At 40.6% G+C, this 21,925-nt stretch overlaps 1 non-coding gene across 1 annotated transcript; it reads left to right on the forward strand.

The window, feature by feature from the left end:
• The first annotated feature begins 16,994 nt into the window (after window positions 1-16,994).
• Window positions 16,995-17,078, forward strand: TRNAL-UAA (transfer RNA leucine (anticodon UAA)). Its single transcript has one exon. It is a non-coding gene; the product is annotated as a tRNA-Leu (tRNA).
• Window positions 17,079-21,925: the final 4,847 nt, after the last annotated feature.

Here is a 21,925-nt window from a genome sequence, read left to right on the forward strand (position 1 = left end):
CGGTACGTTTGCAAGCGAATTGACCAGCAGCATCCCATGTTACTAGATATCCTACGGTACGATCGGGATCACGACGCACCCTCAGCTTACGTTGATACTCCCTTACAGCACTTCATGACTCTTTATCATTTGCAACTCGATGATGCTGTAGTGGATCCCGAAATCTTTCACATCTACGAACCACGTGAGCTTTCATCATTCATATATCCATCATACGCACCGTAACTACCTATTAACATGGGCTTCCTCTGTCTCCATCAGTTCCTGAATCGCCCCAGGAACAGAAGATAACATGCATTCGTCTGTACTAACAAATACCTTGTGATGTGGCATTCAGAGCACTTCATTTCATCTTCATCTACTTCTCTCCATATTGCCTCCTGTACCATATTCATTCCTGTTTTGCACTCGTCTTAACTCCGCACTACATGGTAATAAACGTATTATTTTCAACAATATTGCTATCTCATGCTTATAGTATGCTTGTACTTCATTAGATGTTATTGTCACCCTTCCATCCCCTCTCTGTGTATATGTATTTAATAAATGAATAAATAAATATTATATACTTGTGCACCTCTTAGACCGACCATATTAAACTGGAAACTACATTTTATATAAAGCACTTACCCGAAGAAAGGGCAAAACCCTTTAGCGGGACGACGGACAAAAAAAAAAATCTTTGCAGTTATAGAATCTAATACAGAGTTAATGTTTACGAGAGTGACGACGCCATTTTTTCGCGCTCCTCGAAAACCTTGCTTTTTTAGTAGAAATAAACTTTATTTCATCCGAAAAACATATTTAGTGAGTGCATAAGCATCATAACATCACTTCAGTGCATTTTCACCAAAGACCGAGAACTGTAAGTGGCTGCTTTCGGTTCATTAAGTGTGCATGCGTTAGCTAGCAGTAGGGGTAGGAGTAGCATAGCTGTAGCTAGCACAACGCACAACAGCCACCAAAACCGCCATCTCGAACTGGGCAACTAGTTTTTGTTCAGTTTCTTGCGCGACCCCAAACAAAAGTCGCAATCTGATTGGTCGCAGTCGCGCAACATCTCCGGCCAATCACAGGCCAGAATTCTCATCAGAACCGTATATAAGTGAGATCCAGAACAATTTCAGTGCAGTTCGCTGCGTCCACGAGGAGGCAGCAAGTGCTCCCCGAAAAACAAAAATAGCACCCAGCCTTTTCAATAAACTGTATCCCCAGTGAAGTGTATATTACGATAGACCACGGCAAAAAGAAAAATAGGCCGGCCAGGAGCACGCTAAATAAGCTCCTGGCTAATACCCCCAGTAGTGCTGAAAATCCCAGTGTGGGTTCCATAACCCACACCCTGGACCGACGACCACATAAGTCAGACGCCCTGGCAGCCAACGGAAAATCACCCGATCCGGCCCTTACAAGAGCCGCACACAGTAAACCAGCCCAATCAGGAACTGAAACTGAACAGACACCAACGCAAGCTGAGGACAATCCGGCCCTTTCAAGAGCCATTTCAGACCTCCTAAAGAAGAGCAAACAACAAACTGTAAAAAGTGTGACCAAAATGAAACCAGAACGCGCCCGACCGCGAAAGCCCCCCACGTCACTCAACGTGGTCACGAATCAACTGAAGGGTTTAAATTTCACCACCCTAGGTACCCCCAGCAGACAACGCCGCGCCCCCCCCCAAGCCCAAGAAGAAAATGCAAAATACCGCTAACAACAACCAAGCCAGCCAAAGTGACATTGATTCCCACAAGCCCCCTCCCAAGAAGCATGGCCGGACCAGTTCCCCCCACTGCAAACCCCAGCCCCCCAGCAGAAAAAGCCGTCAGAAGAAGGGGAACGCAAGACCCCAGAAGAAAGTGCAATGGAAGCGGGACCATCATCAGTCACCCCCCTCCCACAACCAAACCCCCAACCAGGAGCATACCTAGAAGAAGAAGAAGAAGAATTCCAGCGCCCCAGAAAAACCATGAAACGAACAGCTTCAGGTCCCATAACATCACTATGGGAGTTCACAAACAGATTTGCCCCCCTAAACAAACAGGGTCGCAACGACCACACCACAACCCCCCACCCAGCAGAAGAAGAGGATGAAATGCTAGTGCAGACCGAAGAAGACCAAGAAAATAGAGCCACAAACACACGTGCTTCAGCCCGAAAAGTGCCGCCCATCTACATATACGGTGTGAAAAATCAACACCAACTGAGCAAAACACTATGTGCAACCCTCTCCACCCCCCCACTGATCTACCCAAACAAGGACTATCTAAAATTCCACTGTGCAACCATGCAGGACCTCAACAAGATAGAGGCATTCTGCATCCAAGAGAACAGGGAATACGCCACAGAACTACCAAGGGGATCACGCCCACTCAAAGTAGTACTACGAAAACTTCCAATCGATACCGACATGGAAGACATCAAAGAGGCCCTGCAACAACAGGGTCTAGCCATCACCAGCGTCAGCCAACTCAGCGGCAGGCCTGATGAAAAAGGTGTCCGACCTAAATTTCCACTCTTCCTTATCACGCTGCCCAAAAATCAAGATATCAACATATATAACATACGTCGCCTACTGTGCTACAAAGTTGAGGTTGAAGCCTACAAAGGCAGCAAAGAACTTTTGCAATGCCACAACTGCCAACGGGTCGGGCACTCGCAACAAACATGCAGAGCCACGGCTCGCTGCGTCAAGTGCGGCGGAGCACATGCAACGCAAGACTGCCCCAAGAAGACCAGGGACACGGCCGCCCAATGCGTCAACTGCAGAGGAGCACACCCGGCCAACTACCAGGGCTGCCCTTACATTCAAGCGGAGAAAAAGAAGAGAATAGCCAAGAAACAAACCTTCCCTCCCTTACATCCAGAGAAGAACACCGACAAACAGCCAGTGGAAAACTCCCAGCAAACCCCAACCAACCAGCCAACGAAGAAGTCCAGTGAGAGCAACGCGGCAACTTCCGGTGGAACTCCACCAAACCCAGCACCCCAAGCAGAGGCAGAAACCACCACACCAGCGGCAGAAACAGCCAGCCAGACAGAAAACACGCACCCCACTCCAGCAGGTGAACCGAGCACAGCAGCCACGACAACCACAACAGAATCAACCACCATTGACGGAAGTCTCATCACCTCCATCAAAGAAGTGCTAAACCTCCTGTCAGGTCTAAACATTAAGAACTTCTTAGAAAAACTGAAGAAAGGCCTCCAACAACTCAAAGCAGCAACAGATCAGGCTAGCAAGCTGGCCATCATCATCGAGCTATCGGCGGCACTTCTAGATGATGGCACAGACTAGAATGCAAGTAATCAGAGAAGTTAGGATTGCCTGCTGGAATGCGGATGGAATCAAGGACCAACGAGACGAACTGACAGACTTTCTTACAAGAGAACGAATAGACGTCGCCCTCCTGCAAGAAACTCACCTCAAACCCCAGTTCTCATACAACATCAGAAACTACGTAACCTACAGAACTGACCGCATCAATAGACGGATGGGCGGAACAGCAGTTTTAATCAAAAACTCAATAGCGCATGACCAACTCACACTACCAGTCCTTCAATCACTGGAAGCAACGGGAATAACAGTATACTCACCGGATGGTCCTCTCCACCTAATATCAGCATATCGGCCGCACGATAGAAACCTCCACCCACCAGACATACAAAACCTCCGCAGACTCGGAAACCGCATCATCGTCGCAGGAGACCTAAATTCCAAACATCCGGCCTGGCACTCCCGAGCCAGAAACAGAAATGGAACCATACTCTACAACGCCCTCCAGCAAATAGATTTTCTACCGGACGCCCCAACAGAGCCGACCCATTACCCCAAGAACGGTACCGCCCCGGATATTTTGGACATGCTCCTCATGGCAAACACAGCAGTACTAGAAGGCCCAACAGTGCTGCACGACCTGCAATCCGACCACCTGCCTGTACTTTTCACAGTGGCTACAACTCACCACATCCCGCAGACGAAACTACCACAGACAAGCACTACAGACTGGGACCAATACCGGCAACACCTTGCTGAAATGATCGACACGAGAATGGAAACCAACACGCCAGAAGCAATAGATGCAGCACTAGCGGCACTCACAGCCTCGATCCAGACAGCGTACAGAGAAGCAACACGAAGGCAGGACCGGGCCCCAACTCCACCACCGGAGGACCTTCGCACCACCGTACTAATACATCTCAAACGCTGGGCGCGACGGAAATGGCAAAACACCCGAAACCCAAGATTCAAAGCGCTCTGGAACGCCCTCACCACAAGAGTGAAGAAGAGACTCAAACGCACCAAACTGCAAAAGTGGAATGAAAAACTCCAAAATATGGAAGCAGCAACACCAGAATTTTGGCGGCTAATCAGAGCAATTGGAAAACCAAGGGGACCTCCAAGAATCCAACCACTCCGATCCCGCCAAGGACTAGTCTTCACCCCAGCAGAACAGGCCACAGTGTTTGCGGAGCACCTTCAGGCAACGTTCACCGAAAACATTGTCCCCCCAACTCCGGCAACAGAAGAAGCAGTGCAAGCCAGCATTAACCAACTAAATCAGGAACTTCACTTCCAACCTGGACACCCAACCACTCCCAGAGAAATCAGCGACATCATTCGCCGTCTAAACAGCCGCCGGGCAGCAGGGCTCGACAAGATCACGCCATTGGCGCTGAAGAAGGCTCCAAGGAAAGTGTTAATTCTCCTGACCAAGATAACGAACGGAATCCTCCGAACTGGACACTTCCCAGCAGTATGGAAAGAAGCCCGCATCAGCATGATCCCAAAGCCAACCGGGAAACGCACGGAAGCCACCTCTTACCGCCCGATCAGCGTCCTCTCACACCTGAGCAAGGTGGTAGAAAGAGTCATAAAACGAAGACTACTCAACCACGCCCTGGAAGCGAACATCCTGCCCGACCACCAATTCGGTTTCCGGCCCGAACACAGCACCACTCATCAGTTAGTGCGGGTCGTAGACCGAATAACACACCAATACAACGCAGGAGGCCACACCCTGGGACTGTTCCTGGACATTGAGAAAGCTTTCGACAGGGTGTGGCACAAAGGACTGGTGCACAAAATCATCCAAGCGGGCTTTCCGACATACCTGGTGAAGATCATACACAACTTCCTGACAAACCGCTCGTTCAGAGTTTCACACGCAGGAGAACTAACAAACGCCAGACAAATAGCAGCAGGAGTACCCCAGGGCTCGTGTCTATCACCACTGCTGTACACCATCTACACAGCAGACATGCCAACCACTCCTCGCACGTTGCTTGCGACATTCGCAGACGACACGGCAGTATTCGCAAGCAATCCCAACCATCGCTACGCGGAAGCAGCCATCAACAGACACATCCATCTTCTGGAGAATTGGACAAGGAGATGGAAAATAAAAGTCAACGCCACGAAAACAGCCCTGGTGGACTTCACACAAAGGTACAAACGGAAGGAGTACGACATCAGTTTTCATGGGACACAGTTGCAAACCTCGGACCAAGCCAAATATCTAGTGGTGACCCTAGATAAAAGACTAACCTTCGCACAACACGTCAAGAAAACGGCAACGAAAGCAAAAAGAACATTTGGAGCCCTGCTGCCAATACTACTTAGCAACAGCTTTACACACGAAGCAAGACGCCAGGTATACACACAGTGCATCAGACCCATACTGCTGTATGCCCATCCGGCGTGGCAGCATGCAGCACTGACCCACCTCCGCACTCTACAACGAGTCCAAAACCGAGCTGCCCGAGCGATCACAGGCCACGCAATGGGCACGAGAATTGACCAGTTGCACGAGGACCTAGACCTTCCAACACTGGACGAAGTCCGACGAAAACTAACAGCACGATTCTGGGATACCATCCATAACCACGACAACGCAGCAATCAACACCATCGCCACGGCTGAACCAACCCGGAGAGCATACCGCATGCCAAGACCGCAATGAGGGAAAACAACTTCATGTAGAGCAAGCAAAGGGCTAGCGACAGTAGCAGCCCAACAACATCAATAAATTCACAAACACAACGCCAAAAGACAGCACAAATAGAAGGCATGGGCAAGAGCCCGACACTTCGGAAAAATAACAAACCGCCAAGAAACACGATGCGATGCAGTTATAGATTGTGTTACTGCGTAAGACACCAAATATATAAACTCCGTTTTTTCGTTGCATCTCGAATTTGCTTTTACATCACCTCTGTACTACGAGGAAATCGCCTGTGCACTACATGTAAGTCATCAAGGTACTGCTTCAAATCACCTCTATCGTACATGTAAATCATCTGGGTACTGCGTGTAAATCCCCTCTGTCCTACGTGTAAATCATCTCTGTCCTACATGTAAATCACCTGGGTACTGCGTGTAAATCACCTGTGTGTTACGTGTAAATCATCTCTGTCCTACATGTAAATCACCTCTGTCCTACATGTAAATCACCTCTGTCCTACATGTAAATCACCTGGGTACTGCGTGTAAATCACCTGTGTGTTACGTGTAAATCATCTCTGTCCTACATGTAAATCACCTCTGTCCTACATGTAAATCACCTCTGTCCTACATGTAAATCACCTCTGTCCTACATGTAAATCACCTGTGTGTTACGTGTAAATCATCTCTGTCCTACATGTAAATCACCTGGGAACTGCGTGTAAATCACCTGTGTGTTACGTGTAAATCATATCTGTCCTACATGTAAATCACCTGTGTGCAACATGTAAATCACCGCTGTCCTACATGTAAATCACCTGTGAACTACATGTAAATCGAATACGTGCTACTTGTAAATCACCTGCGCGGTAGGTGTAAATCACTTGTGCAGGACGTGTACGTTGCACATGTTCTGTGCACGTGAAGATGTTGAATAGGACCTGGCATGTATATGTGCATCACATGTACAGGCGTGCATTTATACAGATGATGCACATGTTGCATCCGTGCAATTGTACATGTAGTATACGGATACTGTACGTGCATTGTGCTGTCTGGGTATGTATTAGTCCTTTCCCCCACCTTGTAAATTTTGTGTTAATGATAATAATTAAATAAAAAGCAGATGGATAAATATTAGGTCTATGGTAAGAGTTGCCTTGATGGCGGCCAAGTTCAAATCCGCCATTTTGAATCAGACAAAAGTTTAAACAAAACGCATAACAGTGATACCTTATTAATAGCAAATTTTACCATAACTCCAACGGTATAACCATTTTTGCTTTATCATTAACCAGCACAAAATTAAATGGATCGCTCCTTACGACTACTGCTTTGACGGAATTGTTGACGACAAATGTGTCAAGTGTAACTCGATTGCCTTTGTCAGGTGTGCTCACTGTGAGCAGAGCATTTGTGCAAGTCATGCACTCTTTTCTCAACTACATATTGATTGTACTAATTGAGGACTTTTCTGGAAGAAAGACCCAAGTTCAATTATGACTCAATTCTACTTTGGTCATTTTTTCTTAAATTAGCAACTTGTTTATGCGATAACAAGTGCTGGTTAATGATAAAGCAAAAATGGTTATACCGTTGGATTTATGGTAAAAATTGCTATTAATAAGGTGTCACTGTTATGCGTTTTGTTTAAAACTTTTGTCTGATTCAAAATGGTGGATTTGAACATGGCCGCCATCAAGGCAACTCTTACCATAGACCTAATATTTATCCATCTGCTTTTTATTTAATTATTATCATTAACACAAAATTTACAAGGTGGGGTAAAGGATTAATACATATGCAGCAACAATATTTAATTTCCCTGTGACTTTTTACCAATTGCGCGTAAAGCAAAATTAACGTCACCATTGTTCTTCTGATTAAATTTGCGCCTTAAATCATGTATCACATGACCCTATTCCTATTTTAAAAACTTAACCTTAATTCAAAATGGCGGATTTCAACATGGCCACCGTCAGGCATACCCTTACTATATGACTTCCCCCTAGTCCTAATATGTACCCATATATTTGTTATTCATCTTTTGTCGTTATTAGAGGTCTTACAGAGCGTTTACCTCCAACTGTATGAAGACTATTCTGTACTTCCATGTGATGTTCTGGTAGCTGTATCTCCTAAACCCCTGGAGCTTCGCACCTAAAACTTCACTGAAATACTGACCACATTTAGTACTACTTTCTTATATGTGTCTCAGTCAGCAACTCGATTCACCCAAACGTAAGGCGTTAACTTAGGTTTCTTGTTTTCGTTTTAAGTCAAGATCAAATAAGGCAATAGAGCCGAATAAAAAATTTTCAGTCATTAAAGTTTTCCATTGTTGCGATGTGATTCGCCTGAATGAAATGTCCCAAATCCCTTAACTGAATTGAATAACATGCCAAATCATTGACTTCGGATGTTACTCTACGAGGTGGCATCAAACATTTTCGAGACAACTTCTGTAACACCCAACAGATGGCAACGCAAGGGTGCATGCATAGGAACAGGAAGCACCGACCTTTATGCGCACTTCAAAACCGGAAGCACATCACTGGAAAACGACGACAGATCAGGACGCTCTTCAATGAGCACAACACCCGAAAATGTTGAAACCATGCTGTTATTGTCTGTGTGTCATACGGAACAGTCCAGGTAACCCTCAAGTGTATTTTAAACATGCGGTGCCATGTTGCTGCCAAGTTCGTCCCTAGGTTCCAGAAGGAACGCATCGAAGTCTGCCAAGAACTACATCAGTGTGCCTTGATGATTCGTCCGTCATGTCTAGGATCATTATTGGTGACGAAACTTAGGTGTACGGGTACGACCCTGAATCAAAGCAACAGTCTTCACAGTTGAAGAGCATATCATCTCCACGACCGAAAAAAACGAGACAGGTCTACAGTTCGACCAAGTGCATGCTCATCGTCTTTTTCGACATTCGCTGCATTGTACATCACGAATTCGTCCCCAGATCGTAAATAATGAGTTCTACTGCCACGTTTTAAGACATCTGAGGGAGGACAATCTCCGCACGACTCATTGCAGCATCACTGTACATTTGCCGAATCATGTCAAGCGTCTTTGTAGCGGATTTGCCCAGTTTTACACGGAATTACACGTTCGTTCCTTGTAATAACTTGCTGTCTATGAAGAAACCACAAATGTAGTGACGTAAGTGGTCAAAATAGTGCCAGCTGTGCAGCTCTCGATATACTCCGGACGATGTCTTTTAGTCTCATCTCTTGGCACATTGACTTAATGAATGTCGATGCTCTCTGTGCCTATGCATGCAGCCTTGCGCGGCCATCTGCTGGTGTGTTACAGATCTAGTTTCGAAACTTTTTTTTTATGTCATCTCGTATTCAGCTTAAATTGTTTTACATTAAAAAGAGGACTTTGAGTTGGACTTAGATTGTAATATTATGCAAATGAATACGCATTGGGACATAATGTCGACGAATAAAAAAAATAAAGCAAGAAAAAAATGGACTTGAGGTGTTTATTAATTCAGGTCCTTAGTTCTATTGCTTTTTTCAGGAAAGGGCATGCGGCAATTGAATAAGTAGGAAAGAGTTTAAAACGATTGCATAAAACGAGCAACGTTGGATCGAACATCTAAACACAATTAAGGTGATTCGTAATGGCAGGCTTTACATATTAAATACACTGATATCGATCCAATATTCCCAACAAGAACGTACTTCGTTGAAAGTTAAAGCGACCAGATAATTCCATCAGTTATGTTACTAAACTTAACAGTCTTTAGTAGAGAAACACTTTTAGTTCTTGTAAAAAAGTTGTGGTCAAACAAAATGATATATACCAATAAATCAATATAGTTATATTTTGGAAATAAAAAATAGGCACTGATTATTTGAACACTGCTCTAAAACACAGGAAAATAAAGAGCTTTAAAAAACGAATTGTTTAAATTGCGCTATATCCATTGCGCTTAGCTTCTGAAAGTTTTTTTTTTTTTTTTTTGGTAAGTAGCAGCACGAAAAACTCCTGTAATATCTTACAAATAGACTTATATGTTAATTGCTTTACTGGCTTTATATATTTTTTGAAAAATGATTGTACTCTTTACCTGTTCTCTGCCAAGAACAACTGGTAAAGACTGGTACACAGAAGATTTATATATATATATATATATATATATATATATATATATATATATATATATATATATATATATATATATATATATATTTGGTCTAGGAATTAATTCGTGCGGGTGGACAAGAGATGGCGCAACGAACGGAGCGTCCCACAGTTCCGTGTATCCACACATGTGTTGCAAACCCCTGTCATCGCGTATCGTTCGTAGTATAGGGCAGTGGATTAAAGCGTCAACAACACCAGTTTGTAGTTAAGTGAACATGGCGCAATTTGTGCCTGATAAAGTGTTTTTGCGGGGTGTCCTGCTGCATTACTTTAACATGCAGAAAAGTGCGACTGAAAGTCATCGTATTTTGGTGGAAGTGTATGGTGACCATGCTCTAGCTGAGCGAACGTGTCAGAAGTGGTTTTCACGGTTTAGAAGTGGTGATTTCGGCTTGGCAGACCAAGAGCGAGCTGGACAGCCAAAAAAATTTCAAGACGAAGAATTGACAGCATTGCTCGAGCAGGATTCGTGTCAAACGCAGGAACAACTTGCAGCAGCATTAGGCGTTGATCAAACAGTCTCCAAACGCTTGAAAGCCATGGGAATGATTCAAAAGATGTCACATTGGGTTCCACATGAATTGAAAGACAGAGACGTTGAAAGACGAAAAACCATTTGCGAATTGCTGCTTCAACGACAGAGCAGAAAGGGGTTTCTGCATCGAATTATTACGGGTGATGAGAAGTGGATCCATTACGAGAACCCTAAACGAAAAAAGGCCTGAGTGAAACCAGGTGAACCAGGTCCATCACAACCAAAACGAGATATTCACTGTGCAAAGGTTATGCTGTGCATATGATGGGATATGAAAGGTGTGGTGTACTATGAGCTGCTGCAACCGGGTGAAACTATGAATGGAGAACGTTATCGACGACAATTAATGCGTTTGAAGCAAGCTCTGGCCAGAACACGACCAGAATGGGAGAACAGACATGATAAACTTATTGTTCAACATGATAACGCTCGCCCACATGTCGCAAAACCGGTCAAAACCTATTTAGAAAATGTCGGATGGGAAGTTTTACCCCACCCGCCGTATTCACCAGACGTTGCTCCTTCGGACTACTACTTGTTCGATTGCATGAACAACGATTTGATTGGACAGCGGTTTACTTCTTCAGAAGATATCGAAACATGGGTCTCTGACTGGATCGCTTCCAAGGATGAGGACTTCTTTCGCCACGGAATCCGTACATTGCCTGACAGATGGGCGAAAGTGGTGGCTAGCGATGGACAATATTTTTCTTAAGGTATTTATGTATTTTGTGTTTGTACTACAGCTTCAATGTGTGCGTACCAACCGCACGAATTAATTCCTAGACCAATATATATATATATATATATATATATATATATATATATATATATATATATATATATATATATATATATATAATGTGATATTTCACAGGCCGCCACACTGTATACTTCATAGGTTCTTTACCAACAGCCATTATATGAATTTACTATACAGAACTAAATAGTATACAGAAGCATGCGTGCCGACTACATGGGATGTGGGTTCTCCTGGGCTCCGGTACCCACACAAATAATCTTGTGGGTGGGCCGCACCCACAGGAGCTTTAGTTTGTACCCGAGTTTGAACCCGTTTCTGTTAATGGAATAATAAACACTTCTGAGCAGAGTATATACACTTATTTATTAAAAACTAAACTAATAATTAAACTTACACCCGTTTCTCTTGCGTTTAAGTTAGCCGTGTTTCCGACTAAGCTAGGCAGCCCCAACTTATCCTTATATAGTACTGCTATATTTTACTTATCACACCACAGCCCTTTATGACAGTGTTCATAAAATATTTTAACCAGGGGTAAAAGTGCGATCGAGAGGGACGCCGTCCCCTCACCTCCAAAAATATGTACGGCGTCACCCCAGTTCCTACAAAAATTACCATGGGCAAAGATAGGCAGGGGAACGGCGTGACCTCATGCCGCTACCTACCGTTAGCCCCAAGGTTACTAGAGTACAAGGTCAATCTACAGATCTGTAGGCAGACCTTGACTATAGTACAAGTTGCCTCTTATCCATGCTGCACGGTCATAGGCTGTTCCTGAATGACGTCACCTATAAACCCGTGAAGCGCGTGCAAAAAAAAAAAAAAATGTCGTCTGCTCTTTTCCCGCTTAAGAATAAAGAAGAGGGTCTTAGCTTGAGAAATCCTATAGGTCTACTGAATTAACGTTACGTATACTGAATTGACATTTGTTGCTTACATGGAGAATCAAACTTAAGTGCCTGTAATTTACAATATAGAATAATGATCGAAAAAAGAATGTATAATAATTGTAAGACTATTCATGGCTTTGGATTAATTGTTTTAACAAAAGAGATAGTGACCAAAGCTTAAAATTTTACTTTATTTTAAATTATAATTTGTAACTGTTTCGGATATCTAGCATATCCTTCTTCAGACACGATCGAAATTAATGAAAATACAGACATATATATAAATGTTGTTATAACAGAGTTTAAATTCTTTAACCGTCATAAAAGATATCCATCCCAGGCCCGAAACTCATCTATGTTGAAAATTTGATCGTGATCGGTCGGGTGGTTCAAGATGTAACTTACAAATGTAGTCACTTTTATTATAGATAGATAAATAAATTTTTCCATTATTTTGGAAAGTTGTGAACTATAGCCTATATAAATTGAATCATACAGTAGGGATTCCAAGATGCACTAGACATCAGCATGACTGGTGAGGAACTCTGTGTGTATTGCAATACAATAAAACTCCCTTTTGTGGCTATCGCAGCATTGCATTTACGACACATGCTTTTCTGGAGTTAGTTGTTAGTGATAGCAATCACCGCTTTAAAATTCCTTTGCGTTCCCACTCGTATTGCTATTTTTGAGAATATTATTTAAAACTTGTGATTCGAATCGTTACCCACTCTTTTCTTTTCAGAGGTTTCGCATGTGAAACAGAAGAAACTCTTTTTCGTGAAATAATATTTTCCACGACGGAACGATCCACGATTTGCAGACCAAAAGATATTAAAAACCAAAAGATATTATAATTCGTCAGATATTAATTTCGTACTCTTTCTTTTCTTTTCTTTTCTTTTCTTTTTTTTTTCAATTTTTGGATTTAAATATTTCTGAAGAAATCGAATTTATTCGCATTCTCGCACTGTTTTAGGACAAGAAGAATTTGAAAAGTGGTAAACTGAAGTCCAAAGTCCAAAGAAGGTGCTCGAAAAATTGTTCACAAACGTGATGTCCCTGCTCCTTCACGTGTGCAGCCACTTCTAAACTGTATTCGACGAAAAACAGAACTTTGCGTCGTTGACACTGGCGAACTTCATATGCACGAAGCATCCTGGATCTCGGAAGAAGAGGTCGATGTTATTTATTTAGATCCTGTTTTAACTGCATCTTCCGCAGTATCTTCTTCTTGCCAATCATCAGTGACCTAAAATGATGGGTGCGATTCCCTTAGGGAAACTACAGTAGTTTTGAAGAATTAGGATTGGTTAATTAAACAACCTTATGGCGTTAAAATATTATTACGGGTCTACCATTTTTTAATACTTTGACTTGGCAAAAAAACGCTACAAATATATTCACAATAATATAAGCATTTTGTAATAAAAAGTTCTACCATTAAAAATAGTTTTTTTTATTGTAATAACCCCCAATATAATCAAAATTGGCGAAAAAACAAAAATCAAAAAGTGTTACGTAACAAAGTTGAAGAGGTTCGGCCTTGCGTTACGAAGTGTGACAAGGAGGAGAAGGGGGTAACAATTGGTCAAAAATAGCGATACGAAATATGTGGAGCGCCCCTAAAACAGTAAATGAGATATAGTTTTTAATAAAATTATGTTTTTTTAGTGACGAATAATAAATAAATATTTTTGTCACAAAATTCTAAAGAAATTAAGTGAAATTTCAAAGAAAATCAGTCTTATGAAGATACAAGGGCTTAAACTAAAGTAGTTATGCAGAAAGTTATAACATTTGGCGGGGACAGTAGTTTTGGTTAAACATAATAAAAACTACCTGGAATATAATTTATGGAGAAAAACGAATAATAATAATAATAATAATAATAATAATAATAATAATAATAATAATAATAATAATAATAATAAAAATTATAATAAAGCTAAAAACCGGCTTTTTAGTTTTCCGGAAGGAAACTAAAAGTTTCCGTTTTTTCCAGGCCTCAAAAGCACTAGCTGCAACACAATTTCTTTGGCTTTGTACATTGTAGTTGCCCCCCCCCCTAAAAAACGACGGGCCCCTCCTACATAAAACTGCTGGCTACACCCCTGATTCTATTTAATGCATTTAAAGCTGAAGGGTAGAGTCCTCAAGTGTCTTCAAAGCGTTGAGTCTACGGGTGACGTATTACGATCTTAACCGACTCCCTCCGAACGAAAACCCAAGTGTTTCAAAGCAACCTGTTCTCTAGTAACCTTGCCGTCCCCCACCTTTTCAGATCCCCTTTACCCTGATTTTAACTAAAAATAAATCAATCTATTATCGTGACCAGTGATGAAAATTTTCCGGAAAATTTTCCGATTCATAGAAGCAGCTAATACTCTACTTATTCCTACATCGTTGTTTACCCGTGATGTGAGGTGGAAATTTTTCTTCTATATTTTTCCGGAAAATTTTCCGTCCTTAACAAATATCAATGATCAAGTAACAATCCCTCAGTATTCATAAAATTGATTTAATTCATGTATAGAAATTGTAAAAAGTGAAAGATCGTTTAAAGAATCTGAAAATTTTCATGACAGACAATTTTCAGTACTTTGAAGGAACAAGTGAAACAATTTGTCATGAATCGAAAAATTGTCTGTCCTGTACAGTGATAAAAAATTTTCGGAAAATTTTGAAACGGAAACTTTTCCGATTCATAAAAACATACTCCACTTATTCCTACATCGTTGTTTACCCGTGATGTGAGGTGGAAATTTTTCTTCTATATTTTTCCGGAAAATTTTCCGTTCTTAACAAATATCAATGATCAAGTAACAGTTCCTCAGTATTCAAAAAATTGATTGAATTCATGTATAGAAATGTTAAAAAGTGAAAGATTGTTTAAAGAATCTGTAAATTTTCATGGCACAGACAATTTTCAGTACCATGTAGGAACAAGTGAAACGATTTTTCATGAATTGAAGTATTTTCCGTATTGTATGGAAAAATTGAAGAACTTTTTATGAGTCGGAATATTTTCATCAGTTTGAAGCCAAAAGTAAAACAACTTTTTGTGAATCGGAAAGGTTTATTGCTCTGTAGAAGCAAGTGAAAGGAATTTTATGAATTGGAAAATTTCATCACGATGTAGAAACAAGTTTTTTTTTTTTTTTTTTTTTATATATAATCCGGACAATTTTGGATATTATGTATAGTGATGTTTGGTGGAAATTTTTTTCCACTATATTTAATTGCACATTAAGCTATAAAATTCAATTCCTTAGAGGAAAGTTAGACAGCAACAAATGGAAAGAATATTCTCTACATTGGTTAGTCGGATGACAGTAGTCGGATGTTTAATGTCTAAAATAAACTGTACATTTAAACATTAAAACGGAAAACGAAGTAATCGAGGATGGTTCATTGGACAAGTTCAAAAACAACAGCAAAATGAAAAACAAAAAGGTAGATAATATACCTTTTGAATTTATTAAGAATACAGAAGAAGAATGAAAATCAAAAATTCGAAATTCGCCATAAAATCAAGTAGGCCCTATCATCGTAAGACTTCTTTCAGAGAGTTAAGATTTTTGTTTAGCTAAATGATCGATATATTTGAGGACTATAAAAGTACACTGCTGCAAATACATTTAAGAACACTGAGCAGGAACTCTCCTGTAGGAATATCAAGGTGAAGAAATTACCTAAGAACCATATTATATATCAACTTAATTTTTTTTTCAGCAAGTAGTCTACCAGTGATGGAAGAAAATTATAATGAATTGTGTTGCTAAAGGTAGAAAAAGCGGATGCCATTAATAAAGTAGATTCCAGTTTACTCATAATTTTGACGTAATTAGTTGGGATCTACTAGCGTTCTAGTCGCCCCCCCCCTCCCCAACATTTTAATGCCAGAGAGACCCATGTATCGTAATATTTGTCAGTATAATGTATCTTGTGTAAATGGAGCTAATTCCATATATATATATATATTATTTAAATAAGAAGTTTGGTGGTGTTCCTTGACGATTTCGTTGCCTCCTCAGTATTCATATCCGCCCTGTCCTAGTCCAACTGTCTACGGACAGGCCTGCCACAAACATTATTAAAAAAAAAAATTTAGAGACAGGAAAGTGTATCTTTATAATTGAAATAGGTATAAAGACTGTAAGGTTGTTATTTCGCCTACCCCTTTTCTTCTGCACTTTACATAACGATGTTTTGTAATTTTTAGTCAATTTTAAACCTTTGGTTTTGCATGAAATGCTAATTGTTGGTTGGCAACCTTGGTTACACAATTTTTCGTGAGAATGTGATCATGATCAGTACATCAGCGAATATTCTTGCCTATTTTCTTACATTTGTGTAATTATGGACACAACTTGATTGAAAGTAATACTTTTCAATGTCGATACTAGTTAGATGTTTAAACTACCCTTTGAAATAAGTTTAAATATATGCTTTTCATGTTAGCATCGATATTCTTAGTGTAGCCTTAAAGAACTCAACTTACGATAGTGAAAATCAACAAGTATATGTGTTGCAGTTTTAACATGTTTCATGTACTAAAATAAAACCGTAAATTTATAAGGATAAACAATAATAGGTGTTATGTTAACAACGGTTCACTATCTGGTACGTGGATATGTGAAGATTCATGTAACTGTCCTGGATATATCGATTTAACGAGCCTCTCGAGCAAGTGTCAGGTTGGCCGAGCGGTCTAAGGCGCCAGACTTAAGTTCTGGTTCCCGAGAGGGAGCGTGGGTTCGAACCCCACACCTGACAGTTACTTTTTCGTACTATTTTAGAGTTTCAAATCTCAATGTGTCACACATTACAATACTCAATATCATCATTAAGCAGTTAAGTAATAATTGTAGTATATGATCATGAATCCTATCCTGATCTGAAGATTGTTAGCAAATATATGTTTGTATTTTATTAAAGAATTCTCATTTTCGCTTTCAGACTTAAGATAGCAATCCAAATTCAGGACCTAGGCCACTTTGAAGTGCAGTGGGAAATTCACTTCACAGAAATGAAGGAAAAAGATAGAATGGAAGTGTTCGAAAGAAATCGAGGATATTCATTAAAAGGGTAGAGTGGGACGGAAAAACGAAGTTCCTCCTCTCTCTCTCTCTATAGTGGTAAAATCTTTCATCATATTTGATTGGTTCTCGCCTTCTTTACCCTCTCTTCTTTTTTCTCTCGCATAGAACAACCCTCTAAACCTCCTGTCTCTGTAAAATGGACTCGCCAACGCCACCCTATTCCTCTGTGTCCCCCTGCCCCCGTTCTGTTATATTCAAAGTGCAGAAAGGCTGGAGCTGTCTGTGCCCATGGTCTGTAAAGGTGACTTCAAGGGTTCTATCCTCAAATATTATACCCAAGGAGATGGAAAGGGGACATCCGTTATCTTTCCCTCTATATACTATTTACACGTGTATTAGGCAAGTTTTGAAAAAGAGTGAAATTTCGTGCAAAACTGAGAGAATGGAAAGATGCGTGAATAAGAAAGAAAAAATAGAACAAAGGAGTGGCGGTCGCAAAATAAGATTTTTTTACCTTTCGAATTTTGTGTACTAACAGTATTCAGTCAGACTATAAGATGCCAGGTAACTTCGACGATTAATCCAGTCCTCGTTCCCTTTTCACTTTATCCCGGGAGAGAGAGATGCCTTGTTCCCATCCCTCTTGCTCCGGAGTAAGAGAAAGAGAGAGAGAGAAAGATGCATATAGGGCCTAATAGGAGAGGGTTCTAACTCTTGGGGATTATGAGCTGACATTTCTAGTGCTAGAACTCATTGGCGCCCGAAGGGGAGGGCAGCGTGGGGCCCAAGCCCCCCTGGTTATGTATTAAATTTCTTAAGATTTTCTTAATACAAATAAAAAATACCAAACGTAATATAGCAACCAGGGATTTGAGCCCCCTCTAGGAAATTTTCTTCGGGCGCCCATGCTAGAACTTACTAACAAGCAGATGCATTGGGAAACTATCGCCTAGCGTGTGAAATGAAACAAAGTACTTTAAAAATAAAGACGGGTGGAAGGTAAAAGGGAGAAATGAAGAAGAATGGTGATTTCAGTGGGTTCTAGAGTACAGTACCTTATATGTTCAGAGTCGACACTCTTGATTTGGCCTCTTATAAAACGGTAGTTCATTAAACTTATGTAATCTGGATTGAAGTAACATATAGGCACAAGAAGTGCCGTCAAGGAAAAACTATAGATTTTTAAAACAATACACTATTTTAAATTGATTTTTGAAACGTAATTGATTAGGTTCTAGTTGCGAAGAACGATAATTTTGTAAAAATGCTTCATGATTTTTAAGGTCTAGAAGTTCATGACTTTAGACACACCAATTGAGTTGATTTTATCGTCCCTTTCAGCAGCGAGGCTATATGAGACGAGACCTACTGATTAACGTGGAACCCGAACCACATGGCCTCCCGACGAGAATCGAACCCGGGTCTCTCACGCCAAAGGCGCGTACACTAACCGCTTAGCCACGAAGGAGCTCTACACCAATTGAGAACCATTGCCATGTACTATACGTATAATTCCTATTTCGCTCATTTGCGGTCAAGAGATTATATCTAACCTAAAAGTCAAGAGTCAAGTTTTTAGACTATCTCATCTCGAAATGGTGTCGTAAGAGTGATCTCTTGTGCCGGAAAGTGTGTCTGGTTTCTTTCGGAAGAGCTTGTATTCCGTCATGGAAATTCTGTCTCCACCCGGTTCACTGGCAATCCTAACAAAAAGAAAAGTGGAAGAAGAGTGATCATTGGTGATGACTAATTGAGACAAGTTATACACTATAGAATAGATCCTAGGAAATCTCTTACGATTTATCCTAGAGTCAAAATCTCAACGTGTATAGCATCAGATTGCATGCCATTTCCTATGTTCTGAACGATCCTATGAGATTTCTCTTGTTTAGAGCACGCTCTATTTCGGAAAGAAAATTCTTAAGATTTCGATTTAAGCGACATCAGGTGACATAGTTTTATTTATTTATTTATTTATTTATTTGAAGGTGTGCAATTTAACAATTGATAAACATGGGTGTAGTTATCCTGGTGCTATCCTATTTTAAATCTCGTAAATTTGTGAAGTGTAATATAATTTTGAAAGAACATTGCACAAGAAATCCAAATGTGTGGGTGTTGCATCTGTGAGTTTAATATTTCGTGTGAAATGCATGTTGAACTTCTCAAGCACGTAATCGCGTCAGACAGGAAATATCTTCACGTGTGTGGCACAAAAGGGTAGGATTCCCTACGAGATATGTCATAACATTTTTCCGAAGACACATCCTAAGATATTTCGTAGGACTTATATTGTATAGCAGGCCTAAAGGTCCTGAGAGATAAAAAGCTGGACAAAATGACTAAGACAGAAGAAGTACAACTCATGATTCAAGCATCATTGAAATTCTGTGGGAAGCGGGAGGAAACATTGAAAACAATTAAAAACTAAAGAGATTGTATAGCTAACATGTACACTCATGTCCAAAGTGATTGTCGCATATCTATCTATAACTGTCTTCTTGTAAGAAAATAAAATGATAATGATTTTGCAGAGTACTTTTAATATTGATACTATGTGTATAATTGTGAAATGTATATTTGTGGTAAATTTCATAGGAAAAGAATTATAAATACGAAAATTAGAGTGAGTAAAACAAAATGTTGCTAAATGGACAAGAAAGTTTTATTTTCGTTTAATTGTTCTTATTTACTGCAGTTTTGATATGAAATTTGCCACATACATGCCTTTGCCGGTTATACACATACTAACATTATAAGAAATACCGGGCGAATTTCTTATCAAATTATATTCCTTCAACAACGTATTTATAGACATGCGACAATAATTTTGGACATGAGTGTACTATGTAATTTATACAAAAACAACACTTTTAAAACAAGATCGTATTTAAAATGTGATCGAAGACCATATTCGAGGTCAGAACTATGTAATAAGTTTAAAAATTAGAATTGCTCTTTTCGGAAACATTTGAGGTAAATTTAGGGAGGTGCGTCATGTACGATACAAAGGAGCAGAATGGGCACCTATGAACAAGTTTATTGTATCAAATAGACCTGACAGATCAATTGCAGATATTTGAAGTCAATACTTAAACGAATTTTACACGATAATTTAGACACGGAAAGTGGCGGTTCTTTAGGGAAGTCACACCGGTAAAAAATTTAAATTCTATAGCGGGAAGAAAGTTTTGTATAACTTCAGAAAGCTGTATAAAAGAATTAATACATTAGGTAAGATTTCTTTCGTTGCATTGTAGCGATAAAATTTAACTTTTACAGACGCCTCAAGACCCACTACTGCAAATGAAGAACGTTTTCTTTATGTAATGTGTCAGTCAAAGCGTCTACCAGCTCTCCTCCCAAATATAAATATGAGTATGATTATATATATGAACTTAATCTGGGGCAGTAATATTTTTCTGAACGGTCTACGGAGCGATCCTGAGCTCCTTCGTACTTCGGTTCCTGGCGGGAGCTCATATGGTTCGCATTCCACGTTAATCAGTAGGTCCACGTCTCATATAACCTCGCTGCTGAACGGGACGTTAAACTCAAAAAATCAACTCAACTCACGATGTAACCTGGGTCCATACATTACATGCATGTTGGAAGCGTACTGGTTTTCCAACTCAAAATAAAGGAATTCCATCGTGACACCTGAGAAAGGGTTGATGGTAGTTGTCTAGTGGAGTAAACTAGCAGACTTCTAAATGACCAAAACACCACCGGAAACTGGAAAGTAATATAGTATAATACTCTGTTAAGAATATTCGGAGATATTTTGATAGAAAGTCTTCGCAGGCACCTCTTCGAAGCCAGTCATTAGAGAGGTGATCAAAAAGTAAAGTTACAAAGCTTGCAGCGTAACGTGTAGATATTATTTCATACAACTAATACAGCCAACAGTTAGTACATATATTAGGTTATTTTCCGACATAGTCTTCCCATCGGTTGAGGCACTTGTCGCATTGTGGGATGACTTTCAAAGATTTCCTCCTGATAGAAATCCTGTCCTTGCGTGTTCAGCCACGTTATCTGTTTCACCTCGTCGTCTGAAGCGAAGTGACAGCCTCCTAGATGCTCCTTCAAGTGCAGGAATATGTGGAAGTCGCTTGGAGCGAGGTCAGGGCTGTAGAGAGGGTGGTCAATGATGTCGTGCCGTGGTGGGTTGGCTACTGCGCTCTTTGTTGGTGACGTTTTCTCTGCCAACCGCAAACTTTCAATATCATTCTGCAACATTCTGACCAGACATCACAGTCTCTCCGTAAACCTCTACCAGCTGCCGGTGAATTTCAACCGCGGTTACATATTTCGACTATAGAAATCGAATAACTGAGCAGACTTCTTTGCGAGTCCAGTTTTCCAAACGATCGTTATTTGTGCCATACAACTAGCACCATAGGTGGCGGATGGATGAAATTCTGCACAGTTGCCAATCCCATGTATTAGAATTACCGCACACTCCTCATTCCTCTACCCCTTTTAAATTCCGGCCTTTTAAAGATAAATTATAGACTTTCAGTCAAGCGACTACAGCATCATCCCTATTTATCGTAGGATCATGGTTCATACCTCGTT

The sequence above is a fragment of the Thermobia domestica genome, chromosome 1 (assembly GCF_964235325.1).
Source record: "Thermobia domestica chromosome 1, izTheDome1.hap1.1, whole genome shotgun sequence".
NCBI classification, from domain to species: domain Eukaryota; kingdom Metazoa; phylum Arthropoda; class Insecta; order Zygentoma; family Lepismatidae; genus Thermobia; species Thermobia domestica.